Genomic DNA, 19,120 nt, shown 5'->3' on the forward strand with positions numbered 1-19,120 from the left:
AGGAGTTAGGCTGCAGTGGTCTGCAGAGGAGACTGCTTTTGGCTACAAATTAGATCCCCGTGCTTTTTTCAAACCTCATTTATATACTTTGATTGCACGTTTACAGTTTACAACACCCTAAACTTTGTCCCTGAAAGAGTCCTGAATTATCTTGTTATCAGTTGTTTCATATTTTTACAATGTTTATTTTGCATGTGTAGGATTATTCATGTATAATTACTATAAGCATGCATATTCCATATGTTATAAAAGTTAAATTTTTACTTAGAAATCATAGCCAAGGAACACTTTTTTTTTCCAATGAAAGTAATTTAAATTGAAGTAATACCCTCTAATACCACCATCTGTACAAGTATGCTACTTTTAGAGTAATTAAATATGCATATCTGATCCACGTACAGATGAACGAAATTTTATTGAGGCAGTATGCTATATAAATCCCCTATGTATTAAAGATGAGGAACCAATGGCATTTTATATTCATGAATATACAAATAAACACAAAGAGAGATATCTGATAAGTTTTATCTTTTCTAGAAAAATATTTTACCAACTTTTTCTAGTTAATATCTTTACTAAATAGTATGATCAACATTTTATTGGTCTAATATTCTGCATTGATTTCAAGCTTCACCAGCTATTTTCATGTTGTATGTATGTCTGGATTTATGATAGGTGCCCAACCACTTATCGTTTGCAGGTTCCCAGAGAGCTGAGCAATGCAGTGAAACTGAAATCATTATGTCGTCTGAATTCATTACAGTTGGACTTGCCCCTCCATGAAACAGCACTGCACAGCCAATAGGAATTCATGGCCCCAGACCTTTATTACATCATCATGGTTTATAGTCCGTAACAAATACAAATACAGAAAGGAACCACAACAATATGACCTGCCAGCCTACCTTCTGGGGCTCTGCCTGATGAACTTGCATTTTTACTGCATGGGGCAGAAGCAAAGGGAACACACTCTGTTGTTACCCCCTTGTAAGACCAGACCATGGGTTCCTAGTCTCATCTTTGACCACATCTTCACCACCATCTATCATCACAACCAATCTCAATTGGGAAATGCAGTCATATAGGTAAGATCTCCCAGCAACAAGGTTTGGTGAGGTTTTGCTGATGCCAGTTTAAAAGTGGCTTCCCAATGCAGCGAAACACCCCAGTTACTTTTTATAAAGCATTACTACCTCCCTTACTGGAACTGACACGTGAACTGGGCCATAGAAATGGTCTGTATAAATTGACAGCTACTGAAGGAAGACTCTGTTGAGGACATTTTCATCCCAAATATTTAGGAATGGAATGTCTTTTTCTCACACTGTTCTTAATCGTTGGGAATTTGGTAATCAATGTTAATTTCCTTCATATCAAAAATTCACATTGAAGTCAAATTACACGTTAACTGGAAAGTGTTGGAACTTTTTCTTCTCTTTAGCATCCTCTCAGTTTTTGTAACCATACTCAAAGTGGGTAAAACTTGCAAGCGGTATGGAATGTTTCTTTTTATAATTCATACTTAGCTGTCCTTTAACAAACAAACTAAGAAACTAAATGAATAGTTTTTCAACAAAGGGAATTCCAAATTGCTTCTAGAACAGAAGCACAGTGCATGCTCTGCATATCTTATCATGTAGTTTTTTGGTTTTTGTTTTTTGTTTTTTTTGCTTAGGACAATTTTCCTTTTTCTTGTTTATAATAACTTAAAAGGACATAAAATGCAATACCTTAAGCATCAGATTAAAGTTCCATATAATATTGGGGCGCCTGGGTGGCGCAGTCGGTTAAGCGTCCGACTTCAGCCAGGTCACGATCTCGCGGTCCGTGGGTTCGAGCCCCGCGTCGGGCTCTGGGCTGATGGCTCAGAGCCTGGAGCCTGTTTCCGATTCTGTGTCTCCCTCTCTCTCTGCCCCTCCCCCGTTCATGCTCTGTCTCTCTCTCTGTCCCAAAAATAAATAAACGTTGAAAAAAAAAAATTTAAAAAAAAATAAAGTTCCATATAATATCATTGAAAACGCATTAAAAGGGGCGCCTGGGTGGCGCAGTCGGTTAAGCGTCCAACTTCAGCCAGGTCACGATCTCGCGGTCCATGAGTTCGAGCCCCGCGTCGGGCTCTGGGCTGATGGCTCAGAGCCTGGAGCCTGTTTCCGATTCTGTGTCTCCCTCTCTCTCTGCCCCTCCCCCGTTCATGCTCTGTCTCTCTCTCTGTCCCAAAAATAAATAAACGTTGAAAAAAAAAATTTAAAAAAAAATAAAGTTCCATATAATATCATTGAAAACGCATTAAAAGGGGCGCCTGGGTGGCGCAGTCGGTTAAGCGTCCGACTTCAGCCAGGTCACGATCTCGCGGTCCATGAGTTCGAGCCCCGCGTCGGGCTCTGGGCTGATGGCTCGAGTCTGGAGCCTGTTTCCGGTTCTGTGTCTCCCTCTCTCTCTGCCCCTCCCCCGTTCATGCTCTGTCTCTCTCTGTCCCAAAAATAAATAAAAAACGTTGAAAAAAATTAAAAAAAAAAAAAAGAAAACGCATTAAAAATTATGGTATTAGAAATATGGAATTGTCCTCCAAATATTTTCTCTTTGCCAATGAATTGAAATTGCTATCCAAAATTGACTACATATTCCAATGTCAAATGGTAATAACAAAACAAAGTCCAATATACCTTAGAAAATTTTAATCATGGAATCTTACAAAAATGTATACCCTAGGGTTTGTCTATTTTCATCTACTCTGGATAACTTTTTTGTTTGTTTGTTTGTTTCCCTCTCAAGTTGCATTTAAGGTTCAAGGAATTGTTTGCAGGGAAAGGTCTCGTTTTTATTGGAGACTACTGACGAAGTTCCAGATTCACCCGATCTGAAGTCTGTCATATCTGATACCCAACAATCATTTCAGAGATTCCATAAAATCTAAAAGACTCAATAAGAAAGGATAACTGGATAGCCTGCACACCATCATGTCTTACTTGGAAAAAGGTTAGATGGGACAGAAAGAGTTAACACTGGATTTCCATATCTTCTTCATCTTCTTCAATTGATGAAGTTTTGGGGTGATGGTGGGTGGTCTGGAGCCAACGGCCAAGAAAGAACTCTTGAAGATGTCTTTGGTGCAAAAAAGTGATTTTATTAAAGCACGTGGGACAGGACCCATGGGCAGGAAGAGCTGCACTGGGGTCGTGAAGGGTAACTCATTATATACTCTCAGGTTAGGAGGGGGTCAGGGATAGAATAAGTCTCGAAGGAATTTTGGAAGCAAGATTCCAGAATCTTGAGGGGCTAGCTGTTGCTAGCAAAACAACATTTATTACTGTTCAGTAAAACCTCAGTCATAAGACCCTCCCAATGTATATCAGGGGGCCATAAACTTGGAGTATGATTGCCAGCATATATCTTGGGGGGGGGGTGAGATAAAAAAAGTTTCCAAAGGAGTTTTTATATATTAAAGTAGACTTACAGGTTCCTGAGGGGTCAGGATAATGTTAAGCTAAGATTCTCTTTTGCCCCTAGCAAAGTGTCATCATCTAGGCAGCTGAGCTCCTAGAGGGAGGTCACTGTGCTCATGTCAAGGACTTGTCAATGGGCTGCAGGTGGTAAGGGAATTTAGTTTTTCATTTGCCTAGTTTCCCACATTACCATGGGGAGGACTTAAACCATTTTCCTTTGTTTTTGGGTAGCCAGGAATGTCCGAGATATATTATACATATTCCACCTGGGGGGGGGGGGGCGCGGGCATATCACCCTGTATTTTGCTCTCAGCTTGCCCCATCCACACTCCCTCATCACAATGATTATGTATTACCTTTCTTCAGTAAAATAATTCATAGCTTTAAAAATAGTTGATCTTGGCTTTAGGCTGACTCTGTGTTCCAATTTTAGAACTCTAAGGTACACCATAATACAAACAACTAAGTCTTCCTAATCCTCCTACAAGTATAGTATAATCACAGTGACCATCATTTTATTATATAATGAGAGGAGTCTCACGCAGAGTTGGTTTTTTGATCCATCTAGTGTCCTGAGACTGGGAGGATTCATATGGACTGGTAAAAGTATGGGAATGAAGTACCCTTCAGAAGAAATTAAAAGCCGAACTATCACAGGAGGGTCAGGCTTGTTAAAATAAGCAGGAGATAAGCAGCTCTCTCAAAAATGTTTGCTTTCTCAAGACATTTCAACCAAATATGAAAGCAGCTCATACTACCTTTAGTCCAAATGTAGAGGACCAAGTGAACGAACATATCTCTAGTTTGCACATTTTCTGCCATCAAATTTCTAAATACCTCTCAGTGAAAATCTGAGTAGTAAAAACTTTACCTGAAAACTTTGCCCCTTCAAAAAGTACATACTTTCTTATCATGGATTTCAAATACATGGTTTTTGAATGCCCTTTGAAGTAATCTTCAAATTCTTTATGCTACTCTAAATTAAGGATTCTCCATCACAATACACTTTTATATATTCACATAAATAAACCTATACTGCTTCTGAGCACTCCTCTTACTGTCACCATCATCCAAAATCACAGACCAAGCCAAAAACTCATTAGTAATCCACATTATAAAACTAAAAATATATTATGGGGGTCAAAAGAAATCTGTAATTTAATTTGGAAAATTATTTCAGATGTCTGACCTGCTTGCTTCTCCATGTATTTTCTGTTAGTTTTTGTTTGTTTTGTCTGTTTTTATTACTATTTTTGTGTGTGGAGTTGTTTCAATTGTTATTATCATTATCATTATTATTATGCTTTTACTGAGATCATGCTGGACCATGGCTTTTGTACTAAAGGGATCTGAGAGATGAAGTCAAATGAATATGAGCTCTCAAAATGAAATTGACTTATGCTATCAAGTCCAGAAAACATCCAAAAGCATTCATTCCCATCTTCCAACACAAATAAGGTTTCACCTATTCATGTGTGAACACAATCTAACTTAGATATTTCCTATTTCCTTCTTTTCCAGGAAATGTGCAGCTACTTGAAATTTTTTAGGTACACTTTAGTTTCCCACCTTAGAGAAAGATAGTGTGGCATGAGAGATATCACAACTACGCATGATTGAAAGCTTTCTCTTGTCTCAACGTAGGTATATTTATACTTGCTCATGACCTTTGAAAACAAAACTATGTACACTCTTTAAAATTATTTCAGAGCCTAAATAAAGTAGATCTAAAAAAGAATACTTTTTAAATGGTTAGGAAAATAACAGAATGATCTTATGTTTACAATTCTCCCTCAGCTCTTTTCAGATAGAATTTTAAAACAGATTTTTGTCTACGAAAGATAGTATTCATTTATATTGTACTAGCATGAGGTGATGCCACAAGGTATTGTCATCTATTTAAAATAGTTTTTAGTCTCTTGGGATGTTTATTTGAAATAGTTAAACTAAACTACGGTTTCTACTGGGGAAAAACTGAAACTCCAGAATTTTTTTTGTTCAACATTCTACAAGGCAAAAGAAAACTTAAACATTTGGAGGGATAGACAGGGAGCATCTCCGCAGACACTGAGGCACTATTTGGTGCCTAAATTCTAATACCAACTACAAAGCTAAAGCTACATTTGTGTTTAGATCTTTGGCAGAATATAATAAAGGACAGATGTAAAATATCATCTCTCACTTAATTCTCAATTTTCTCATTCTGGAAGTTAGAATTAGAGTAAAAACTATATGACAATTCAATTAGTAAAAACTATAGTAGACATTCAATTAAAAGGGAAGCTTGGAAAATAGCTAATATGTACCCCAAAGAGACATTATTAAGCCTCCCTAGACAAGAGCCTTGGAAGGTTTACTCACAATCCCACAATAGGGGAAAAAAAAAAAAAAAAAAAAAACCCTGACAAAAACACATTCAGATTTTTAGCTAAAACTTACTTCTTTTTTTTTTGTTTTTGCACAAAAATGTTCATAGCAGCTTTACTTGTAATAGCCAAAAATGCAAATGTCCATCAATTAGTGAATGGTAGATGTATGGTATATCCATATAACAAAACACAATTATCAGCAAAAAGAAATTAATTATTGATACACACAAAAACCTGGGTGAAACTCCAAATTATGCTGAGCAAAAGAAACCAGGTAAGAGTACATGCTGTGTAAATTGTACCCACCTGTGTAAATTCAAGAAAACATAAGCTGATCTACGTTGATAGAATGTACATCATTGGTTTCCTGGGGATAGTCAAGAGGCAGGAAAAAGGAATGAAAAGTTGCACAAGAAAACTTTTGAAATGATGGACATGTTTGCTGTTTTGGTTGTGGGAATGGTTTCATTAGTTAAGCATATGTCAAAGCTTATTAAATCACACACCTTAAATATGGCATATAGTCTGTGTGTCAATTAAACCTCAATAAAGCAGTTAAAGAAAAAGAATTCACTGATAAGACAAACTTGGCTTCCTGCCTATCCAATATTTGTTTTCCCTTTTGTTAGCTTAATGGAACCCCAATCTGGTGTGTGGTGGCAGTGTGAATGGATCATAATCTATGCCAGTCATAACAATCCTATTGCCCTCCCTCTACCTGCCTCTTTTGCAGTTGTGAAAAGCCATATAACCCAAATCCAAAGAGACCTAGGCTGAAGTCTGCTGATGACGGTTCTTGGAGTGTTGACTCTCTCAATGAAATGGGATTAAGATGGTTTGATCCTTTCCCTTTCTGCCTTCTTCCTTAAAACTAACCTCTTTTATTAACAATTATCAAATCCAAACTATGACTGCGATGAGAAAACTATCTAAATGGTAATGAGAGCAATATTAATAAAAACAACAAAAATTAATTTAAAACTATACAAGGTGGTCTTCCACTTCTGACCATGAAAGAGGAGGTAGGTACAAACTTACTCTCATTATAAACAACTAGAAAACTGAAAAAAAAAAAAAAAAAAAAAAAAAAAAAAAAAAAAATATATATATATATATATATATATATATATATATATATATATAACAACAGTTTTTAGAAACTTAATGCTTTATAATGACCCCAGGTTTCTACTTGGAGGCATTCTCCAGGCTATGGTGCAGGGAAAACAACAGAAGTCTTACCAAAATGAGGACAGGAATCAGCTTTTGGTAAGGCCAAGGACACTAGAATTTTCAAGGGAGAGTATAGAAAAGGAAGGAGATACATAGAAAGTGCTTCAGAAATCTGCACAGAGTCCCCTTGAGTATGTTAATAGATACTAATCTACACACACCTATTAGAAACTCTATGAAGCCAAGCAAAAAGCAACTTTTAGAAAAAGAACAATTATAGGATAGCTACAAAACAAATGATTCTCTGATTCTCAGAGGTCACATAAAGCAGGAAATCATTCAAATCTCAACAAACCAGGTTGGGGAGATTTCACTGACTATATGGGACATTCATTAAAGAACTCAGAAGGCTGACAACTTATTAGCAGGACTAAATTTGGCCTAGAATAAATCCTACTCTCTACCTACCAAAAATCCTTAAAAAAAAAGACTCAGATCCAGTGCTTACAAATGTGAGATCCACAGCATTTCATTACTATAAGAAGTAACAGGAAAAACTGACTTATAATCAGGAAAGACATCAATTGATAAAAGCATAATCAGAAATGACAGAAATAATGGAAGTAGCCAAAAAGATGTTGGTGAGTATGCCCAAAGAATTAAAGAAAAACATCAACATAAAATGGAGAACAGGGGATTTGCAAAGACCCAAATTGGAGCTACTATAGATGGAGTATAAATAAATAACCGAGATTAAAATCTCACTAAATAGTGTTAATAGCACAATAGATAATGCAGAGAAAAAAAATCAGTGAATCACAAAATAGTATTAGAAACTCTTCAAATGAAACTCAAACTGGAAAAAAAAATCTCAACAAGAATAACAACAAACACAGAACCTCAGTAACCAATGAGACAATATCAAGTACTCAAACATATGTATAATTGAAGTTGCCAAAGAAAAGGAAAATATGAGGACAGAAAAAATACTTGAAGGAGTGGTGACTAATTTTTTTTTCAACTTTAATGACAAGATCAACTTATAGATCCAAGAAACATTTAAGGTCTAAGAAGAATGAACAAAAACAAAAATACACTAAGGCACACATAATCAAATTCCTCAAAACTACTGATAAGGAGAAACTCTTTAAAAGGCTAATAAAAAAGATACATTATATACAGAGAGGGAAAAAAAATGGCAACAGATTTCTTATCAGAATATCAGTGATCCAGCAGTAGACAATGGAATGTAATCTTTAAACTGCTAAAGAAAAAATAATCAGGGGTGCCTGGGTGGCTCAGTGGATTAAATGTCTGACTCTTGATATTGGTTCAGGTCATGATCTCACAGTCATGAGATCGAGCCCCATGCTGCACTCCACACTGAGCATGGAGCCTGCTTGGGATTCTCTTCATCTCTCTCCACATGTGTGGAGCTCATGTGTTAGCTCTCTCTCTCTCTCAAAATAAATAATAAACATTAAAAAAAGAAAAAAATAAGTAACTGTGAATATAATATTTGAAAAATGAAGATTAATAAGGTACTCTGAGAGTTCTCTCAGTCTGTTAAGCATCTGACTCTTGGTTTCAGCTCAGGTCATGACCTCATAGTTCGTGGGTTTGAGTCCCACATCAAGCTCCTCAATGCCAGCACTGAGCCTGCTTGGTATTCTCTCTCTCTCCCTCTCTCTCTGTCCCTCCCCCACTCATTCTGTCTCCTTTAAAATAAATAAACTTTGGGGCGCCTGGGTGGCACAGTCGGTTAAGCGTCCGACTTCAGCCAGGTCACGATCTCGCAGTCCGTGAGTTCGAGCCCCGCGTCAGGCTCTGGGCTGATGGCTCAGAGCCTGGAGCCTGTTTCCGATTCTGTGTCTCCCTCTCTCTCTGCCCGTCCCCCATTCATGCTCTGTCTCTCTCTGTCCCAAAAATAAATAAACGTTGAAAAAAAAATTTAAAATAAATAAACTTTAAAAAACATTTTAAAAAATTTTATTCAGAGCATAACTAACTAATTAAATCAGAAATTATAATGTTTTGTGGAATACTTAACATATGTAGAAAAAATATGGTAACAACAGGCATAAAGGATACGGGAGGGAAATGATAGTAAACTATTATAAGGTTTCTACTTCCTTATAATGAAGTATAATATTTGAAGGTAGACTGTAACTAACTAAACATGCAACTTTTAAATCTTAGCAACTACTAAAAGTATAAAACATAGAGGTATAGGTGATAACCCAACAGTGAAAATAAAAGAGATTCATAAAAATAGTTAAACAAAAACAAAAGGCAGAAAAAGATAAAAAGAAAACAGAATAAGAAAAATATAAGTAGAACAAATAGAAAAAAATAAGTTTGCATATTTAAACCTAGCCACACCAATCATACTCCCAATAAATGTAAAAGGAAAAAACATTGTAATTAAAAGGAAGAGATTATTAGACATACAAAGAAGCAAGACCCACTCATCAATAATAATATGAGAACCTGACTTTAAGTATAGACATAGGCAGATATAGATATAAATATAGATGCAAAGAGATTTACCATGCAAACACTCACCATAAGAGAGCTAGCGTGGCTACATTAATATCAATGTGGGCTTTAGAATAAGAAATGTTATCAGAGATAGAGACATTTCATAATGATAAGAAAGACATAACAATCCTGTATATATATTCAGACACAAAGCTTCAAATACCTGTAAGAAAGCCTGACACGACCTAAGGAAGAAATAAATATATCCACAATTGCAATTGAACATTTCAACATTCTGACTCATAATTAGTAAGACAAACAGAAAATCAAAAGAAACATATACATGATTTTAAAACATTATCAACCAACTTACCTAACATTCACAGAACACTATACCAGCAGCTGGTAAGCACAGATTCTTTTCAAGTACACATGGAATATTCCCAAAGATAGAATATATGCTGGGTTATAAAGTAGTCTCAATTATTAAAGGAGTAAAACACAGATTATGTTCTCTTGTCATGATAGAATTAATTTAGAAATGAATAATGGAAAGTTATCTTTAAAATCCCCGAGCGTTCGGGGCGCCTGGGTGGCGCAGTCGGTTAAGCGTCCGACTTCGGCCAGGTCACGATCTCGCGGTCCGTGAGTTCAAGCCCCGCGTCAGGCTCTGGGCTGATGGCTCAGAGCCTGGAGCCTGTTTCCGATTCTGTGTCTCCCTCTCTCTCTGCCCCTCCCCCGTTCATGCTCTGTCTCTCTCTGTCCCAAAAATAAATAAACGTTGAAAAAAAAAAATTAAAAAAAAAAATCCCCAAGCGTTTGGAAATTAAATACCACAGGTGAATATTGTACTGGAAATCCTAATTAATGCAACAAAATAAGAAAAACAAATACTATACATCATTAAAATGGAAGAGACAAAATTGCCATTATTTATAAATATTATGGTTGCATACACAGATAATTCTGGATAAATTAATCAACAGACTAATATGTAGTGTCAAGATTCCTGCATATAAGGTCCATATACAAAATTCAAAATCATTCCTATACATAGTCATGATAAATGAGAATATTTAATAGAAATAAAGGATTTCATTTAAAAAAATGAGTAATTTTTAAATCAATTTCTTAAAAAAATATCTTGAGGAATGTGACAAACTAATGCTAAAATGTATATATGTAAGAAAAAGACCAAGAATTGCTAAGACAATTCTAAAGAAGAAGTATGGGTAGTTGTTCATTGTAAACAAATTTATTACACTTCCATAATAATTAAGAATATAATATTGAGGCAATGATAGACCAATAGACAAACTAAAAAGGAAAAAAAGCCCAGAAACAGACCCATGTACATACAAAACTTAATATATATCTGTGGTGACATTACAAATAAGTAAAAAAAGGAGTCTATTAAATAAATGATATAGGGAAAATTGGTCAATTAGGCAAAAAAAAAAAAAAAAAAAAAATAGAAATTGGATCCCTGCCTCACATTGTACACAAAAGTTCAAGCTGAAATTAGTGATTTCCTAATTTGTATTTGACTTTGCAAAACATTACATTTTTAAAAGAAGATAAGACTGAGTAGAATTTCTTAAACATGACACAAAGTAATATGAGCCATAAAGGAAAATATTAACATTTTTCTTCAAATGTTTAGAAAAAAATCTTCAGATAAAGTAAAAAAAAAAATAGTCATAGTCAAAGTTGGAACAATTTGAGAAACAAAATAAATAGAGTATCATTGGATTATAATCTAAAGTATAAAATAAATATCTATAACTCCATACTGCTATAAATAAATGATTGAATAAATGGGACAGAATAGACAAATCTCTTATGCAAAAGAATTCCAAATAATTTATGTAACATTTCATCTCCAAGGGGGTGGAATAGAGCTTCCCACTTCTTAAGTGTGGACTGCCTATAATGACTTTCTTCCAAAGAGTAAAATATGGAAAAGGGAAAAAATGAATTACTTTACAATGCAGAAACCTGACAAACACTACCTCAGGTGACTGACGTTAATATCAACAGTAAATAAGTCATGTTGATAGTATGTACCCTTCATCTGATGTGACTAGAATGTCACTTTTCATCTGTGATTTTCCTCCCTAAAACCCTCAACCTCAGAATAGCCATGAGAAAAATATCATACAAATTCCAAGTGAGGAATACTTGATCAGTATTCCTCAAATTATTAAGGTCATCAAAAACAAGGGAAAATTGAGAAACTGTCATAGCCAAGAGAAGCCTTAAGAGATATGATGACTAGGGGCGCCTGGGTGGTGCAGTCGGTTAAGCGTCCGACTTCAGCCAGGCCACGATCTCGCAGTCCGTGAGTTCGAGCCCCGCGTCAGGCTCTGGGCTGATGGCTCGGAGCCTGGAGCCTGTTTCCGATTCTGTGTCTCCCTCTCTCTCTGCCCCTCCCCTGTTCATGCTCTGTCTCTCTCTGTCCCAAAAATAAATAAAAAAAAAGTTGAAAAAAAAAATTTAAAAAAAAAGAGATATGATGACTAAATTAATGTGATATCCTGGATGGGATCCTGGAATGGGGTGGGGGTAGGGGAGGACATTAGGTAAGGAAATTTGAATAAAGTATGGATTTTACTTAATAATACTACATGATATTGGTTCATTAATTATGATAAGTGTACCACACTAATGTCAGGTATTAATTAACAATAGGGGAAACTGGGTGCGGGGTATACAGGAATTTTCTGTACTACCTTTGCAACTTTTTTGTAAATCTAAAACTTTTAATTTAAAGGTCTTCTTGAAAAAAGAAGAGAGCCATAGTTTGGGAGAAAGTTTTTGCAATATGTGCAAAATATGCAGATTAACATTGAGGACATATAAAACACTGAATAAATCAATAAGTAAAAAGCATGTAATCTAAAAGAAAAATTGGCAAAGAATATGAACTGTCAATTCACAGAATAGGTAATCTTAATGGCCATATACTTATTACAGAGAAACTCAATGTCATAATCATGATGGAAATACATATTTAAATTTCAATGTGATAAAATTTCAGATACACTATGTGATTTAAAATTTTAAAATTTGACATTGTAGAAGGGGAGGTGGAACAATGGTGATTCTCATGCTCTAATTATAGAGTGAAATTTAGATCAAACATGCTGGAAATCTGCTTAAAAACATTTAATAGAGTTGAGGATGCACCCTACCTTTCAATCTAAGTATTCACCTCAAAGTATATATAGTTGGAGCAGTTTTCTTCCTAATGGTGTATTAACACAGCTGGGGGTATACAATGATGTTCATACAATGATATGCAGGCATAGGTAGATCCAGGTAGATCTCTCTGAGAGACAGAGAGATCTCATCTTTGAGTTGAGATCCAATCCAATGGTGGATTGCCCCAGGTCTAAAAAAATCTCTTGGTGCCGAAGAGATATTTCAAGAATGCACAGCTCAAAAGGGAAAGTCCAAGGACTGAAAAAAGTAAGAATGGTTAAAAAATACTGAAGGGAGTCGGGCCTTATTTAATCCAAGTGACAAAAACAGGCAAGGCCCATGTCTTTATCTTTTTATCCTTCTTTCTTTCCATCTATCTTAGAATTCAAAAGTGAATTGGTTGTCATAGAGATGAGTATAAAGCACTCATATTTGAATTGAAAAATAAAGTCATATATTTCTGACAGAAAGTAAGTCTGATAAGTGTTTGTTTTGACAATGAAGACTGGTTTGCCCTTTTAGTTAAATGATAAACATTTCCCATAAATCAGATTAACCAAATCTGCTCCAAGGTTTTGACCAAAATATATTTAAAGCATAAATGCAACATAGAATATGCTGAAACATGTATCCTTTGTAATTCTTACCTTGAATTCAAAAACAAACAAACAAAAAAGCATTAACTTAAAAATGTACAGAGGGATAGTTTTCAAATAAATGAAATGTCTATCAAAATGAAAACAGAGTAATGAACTCTGGTATATTCATACAATGTAATAATACACATCATCAGTTAAAATGAATGGATTTACGTGTACCTTCAGGTACATCAAAAATGTGAAGTTGAAGAAATAAAGCAAGCTACAGAATACGTTCTGTGAATATCCTGTCAATTAGTATTTATTGAAAAGTTATTATATTGCAGGCATCATTTTAGGTGCTGGGGATATAGTGTCAACAAAACAAAAACCTCTGCTCTTACAAGACGCAATATTCCCTTGGAGGAGGAAACACCCAATCAACAAACAAAATGTCAACAAATACATGTGATTCTAAAACTATCCAGTCAGATAATGGCAAGGATGGGAAAGCAAGACAGGGAGTGCTAGCTAGACAGAGTAGGTGAGGGACCAGGGGAGTTACAATCATAAATAGACTGGTCAAAGACAGCTTCACTGAGAAAGAAACACATGGAATACTTGAGCAAGTGAGCCATGTGTTCATCTGGGGAAAACAAGTTACAGGCAAAAAGAACAGGAAGTGGGAAGGCCGAATATGGAGGTTTAAGAAACCAGGAGGCCATGTGGCTCAGGCAGAGTGAGTAAGGAAGAGAGTAATCAAGGGGGTCATAGAGTAAGAGCTCCTAGATTGTGAATAAAAGAGGAAGGAGTCTTTGGAGGATTAGGAAATTATCTAATTCTACTTATAAAAGCATCATAAAGCTTCTAAGTTAAAACAACAACAACAACAGGACTGCCTGAGGGGTGCAGTGGGTTAATTGTCCAGTTCTTGGTTTCATCCCAGGTCATGATCTCACATTCCTGAGATGGAGCCATCCCTGAAATTGAGCATGTGCTGACAATACGGAGCTTTCTGGGGATTCTCTCTCCCTTTGTCTCTGCCCCTCCCCTGCTCACTTGTGTGCGCTCTCTCTCTCTCTCTCTCTCTCTCAAAAATAAATAATAACAAAAACCCCCAAAACTATAGAGGTAGGAAGCAAAAGCAGAAGGATGACCATTTATTTACAAGACTGTTTAAATATTACAAATGAAATACGATTATAGTTTGGACTATTGTGGTGGCAGAGTAAGTGGTCCAATGCAGTCAGATAGGGGTTATACTTATTAATACAATTGGAAGGAAAAATCAAATTGCCTTAATAGAATAATATGCATAGCATGATACCATTTTTAATACATTTGAAACTATAAAAGCCAAGATTCTACATTCCCTTTTTATATACACAAATATAATTAACACATAAAAACATGAATGTGAAAGATGAAGACCAAATTTGTAATTGTAATAATCACTGAGGAGACAAATAGGGGACTTCTACTGTATGTATATTATACTTTAAACAGAAGATGTATTATTGCTTCAGCTCTCAAGAAACTTTCAATCCAGCCATAAAAAGATCAGCATACATTAGAAAGTCAAGATCAATACAAGATAGAAAATGTGCTGAATTATAGGTATTGATTAAAATACCAAAGAATCCAAAGAAAGCAGCACTATGGCTTGAATATGTCTAGTGTGTAATGTTGCACAAAATCTTTCTTATGGCCAAAACTTATTTGCATTCATTGATTTATACTAAGCTAGAGAAACAAACCTGGGTGATAGTGAGGTAGTACAAGTACCGTGTCAACCATATCAACATTGAAGTTCATAATCACACCACAATGACAATGTGTGCATGTGTGTGCTCAGGGATAGGGGCAACAGGTGTCAAATTTTAAAAGGAATGGAGAAAAGCCAACATAGTCTCATACAAACTCTTCCAGGAAACAGAAAAACAAAATACTTAGCAGATCATTTCATGAAACAAGATTACACTGATAATAAAATCTCACAATAATGTTAGCAAGAAAGAAAAATGCATGCCAGTCTCTCTAATAACATACTTACAAAAGATTCTTAAGCAAATTATTAACTAATTGAATCCAGCAATATACAAAAAGGATCATTCATCCCAACCAGGGATGGGAGTGTGGATTTAACATTTAAAAAACCATAAACAGAACTCACCTTTTTAAGAGGATAAAAAGATAGAATATGTGAACATCTCAATACATATAGAAAAAGCATGATAGAAGTGAATAGCTATTTATTGTTTAAAAAGTTACAAATTAGAAATAGAATAGTCCCCTCTTAATCTAATAGTAGTTTCCACAAAAAAAATACAGAATATTGAAATGATGAATCATTAAAAACTTTTCCCCTGAAAACAGTCATAAAATGAGATGCTGAATATCACCATATTTCTTCAATATCACACTGGGGGGTCCTAACCAGTGAAATAAGGCAAGAAAATAAAATTAAAGGTATTAGATTAAGAAAAAAATAAAATTTCATTGTTCTGGGAGGACATGACTGTGTATAAAAAAGATCCAAAAGAATCTACAAACCATAAGAAGTGAATTTGGCAGGTCACTGTACACAGGCTAAAATGCAAAATTTATATAACTACACACTAACAACAAACTATCAGAAGATAAAAATTTTTTAAAGTATAATTTCTAAAAGCATAAAAGCCAGAAATTATGAATCAATCTAATAACTGGTGTGCCAGACCTCTACAGAGAAAACTATAAAATTCTATTGAAAAAGAGTAAAGAAGACCTAAATAAATGAAAGATAAATCATATTTGTGAGTTGAAGAGCTAAATATTTTAAAGACAACAATCCTTTACTTGATCAATAGATTCACTGCAAATCCAACTAAAATTCCAACATGTTGTTTTGTGGAAGGTGACAAGATAATTCTAATATTTATATGGATATACAAAGGTCTAAAATTGCCATGCTATCTTGAAGAAAAGGAACAAAGGTGGAGAACTTACACTATCAGATGTTAAAACTATGATGTATTGGCACTAAAAAAAAAAAAAAAAAACAGACATAAAGAATAAAATAACAAATCCAGAAAAATATCTACATTTAACTATAATAAAAGTGAAAATCAATGATGCTGCAGTACAGAGGGGTCAGGAATTTATTTTTTTAATAAATGGTCCTGGGCCAATTAGAGATCCATTTGACAAAAAAGAAATCTTTCACCCCCTTCCTCATACCACACACACACACACACACACACACACACACACACACACACAATCCAGAATGATTAGAATCTAGATTGAAAGATAAAAGTAAAATTTAAATGAATGAATGAACAAATGTATAATACCTTTTAGAAGAAAACACAAAATATCTTAATGAGTTGGGGTGAGAATAATTTTCTTAGAAAGGATAAAAAAGAAGAAAAATGGGTGAAATGGACATTAGGATTGAAAACTTCAAATTGTCAAAAGGCAACATTAAGGACAATAAAAAACAAAAATAGTAGTAATAGTTATTTCAATGTCATGAATTCCTATTCACAATATATAAAGATCTCCCAACAAATCAATAAAATAAAGGTAGACAACCGATTTTTAAAATTGGGAAATACTTGGGGCACCTGGGTGGCTCAGTCGGTTAAGTGTCCGACTTCGGCTCAGGTCATGATCTCATGGTTCGTGGGTTTGAGCCCCGCGTTGGGCTCTGTGCTGACAGCTCAGAGTCTGAAGCCTGCTTCTGATTCTGTCTCCCTCTCTCTCTGCCCCTCCCCTGCTCACACTCTGTCTCTCTCTGTCTCTCAAAAATAAATAAATGTAAAAAAATTTTTTTTTAATTGGGAAAAACTGAACAGATAGGTCTCAAAATGAAATGACAAACAAAATGTGCTCAACTTGGATTATCAGGAAAATGCAAAATTAAAACCACAATTAACAAGTATACAACACCAGAATGGCTAAAATAAAAAAGGCTGTCAGAACCAAGTTATTAGCAGAATTTGGATCAACTAAAACTCTCACACAATGCTGGTATAAATTGAGAAGTGGTAAAATCTTTTGGAAAACTGTTTAGCAGTATCATTTAAAACAGAATGCATGTACTTAATGACCTAGCAATTTGTGTAATTTTCATAGAAGTACCATTCATAATAGCCATAAACTGAAAAAATCCCAAAAAACTGTCAAGAGTAGAATGGATGAATTATTACATATTCATAAAATGGAATTCTATACTCCAGTGACAACAAACGAACTGTAGCCAAATGTAGCATTATGCAAATCTCACCAACATAATGTTGACCTAAAAAACTACACATAGAAGTATATACTGTATAATTCCACTTACATAAAGTTCAAAACTAGACCTCTTTAAACAAAAGTTCAAATCTACCTGTGGCATTAGAAAGGAGAAAATGGTTACTCTCAGGAAAAAAGACAAGTGACTAAAACAGGTCTCAAGGAAATTCAAGGAAACAGGTCCTGATTATGTTCCTTTTCTGAATCTGAATGCTTGTTATTTCAGTGAAATTTTGTGAAAATTTACAAACTATACATTTGTGATCTCTGCACTTTTCTACAGGCATGTAACACTTCTGTATAATTACCAAAACAAAACAAAACAAACACATGTACTTGAGGAAACTAGGGAGTGGGGAGTGGGAGGGGAAAATGCTTAAAGATGAACGAGGCTCTGTATTTAAGTTAAAATTTTAATAAATAAAAAGTAAAAATTATAAGCAAATTTTTAAAAATTAGTAATGGAACCCCAAGCATAAAATTCACTAAGAAGAAAGAAGTCTGGTAAGAAAAGCCAGAGCAGGGGCGCCTGGGTGGCACAGTCGGTTAAGCGTCTGATTTCAGCCAGGTCACGATCTCGCGGTCCTAGAGCTCGAGCCCCGCATCAGGCTCTGGGCTGATGGCTCAGAGCCTGGAGCCTGTTTCCGATTCTGTGTCTCCCTCTCTCTCTCTGCCCCTCCCCCATTCATGCTCTGTCTCTCTCTGTCCCAAAAATAAATAAACGTTGAAAAAAAAATTAAAAAAAAAAAGAAATGCCAGAGCAGATATAAGTCCTGATAGTAGGCAGTTAACAATGCCTAGTATGAAGCAGCATGTTCTAAAGTTAACTCCCTAGGTTGTGATATAACCCTTGTGATAGTCTGGTAAGGTTGTCACAACAACATGCCACAGCTTAAGTGGCTTAAACAGCAGAAATTTATTTTCTCACCATTCTGGAGGCTAGGAGTTCAAAATCAAGGTGTTACCACCTTTAGTTTTTTCTGAAGCCTCTCTTCTTGGTTTGCAGTTGGCCACCTTCTCCTTGGACGTGGTCTCTCTTCGGTGTGTGCCTACCCCTGGTGTGTGCATGCATATGTGTGTGTGTGTGTGTGTGTGTTGTTAGTTTTTTAAAAAATAGATCCAGGGATGCCTGGGAGGCACAGTCAGTTAAGCACCCAATTCTTGATTTCAATTCAGGCCATGATCTTGCAGTTCATCAAGCCCCACCTCAGGGCTTAATAGTGGGGAGCCTACTTGGGATTCTCTCTCCCTCTCTCTAACCCTTCCCCATAAATAAATTTTAAAAAATAAAAAAAGATTTTATTTTTTAGAGCAGAAAAACTGCAGAAAGTACAGAAATTTTCCATACATCTCCTCCTCACACATGGATAGCCTCCCCCATTATCAACATCCCAGCAAAAGTAGTACATTTGTTACAACTGATGAACATATATTGACATCTCATTATCATCCAGAGTTCACAATTTACATTAGGGCTCACTCTTTAGGTTGTACATTCTATGGGTTTGGAAAAATTTATAAAGCCATGTATCCATCATTATGATATAATACACAGTATTTTCACTGCCTACAAATTTGTGCCCCACCCATT

General features: G+C 35.3%; 1 long non-coding RNA gene across 2 annotated transcripts in view; it reads left to right on the forward strand.

The window, feature by feature from the left end:
• Nucleotides 1–847: 847 nt before the first annotated feature.
• Nucleotides 848–19,120, forward strand: part of LOC147578188 (uncharacterized) — a 43,556-nt gene continuing 25,283 nt past the window's right edge. For both annotated transcript variants that reach the window (XR_015254218.1, XR_015254219.1), the window contains exons 1-2: nt 848–1,085; nt 4,965–5,083. This is a non-coding gene — a long non-coding RNA (uncharacterized LOC147578188). The remainder of the gene's footprint in view (nt 1,086–4,964; nt 5,084–19,120) is intronic.

This window comes from Puma concolor, chromosome C1 (assembly GCF_028749965.1).
Source record: "Puma concolor isolate L17-30 chromosome C1, mPumCon1.1.hap2, whole genome shotgun sequence".
Classification (NCBI taxonomy): domain Eukaryota; kingdom Metazoa; phylum Chordata; class Mammalia; order Carnivora; family Felidae; genus Puma; species Puma concolor.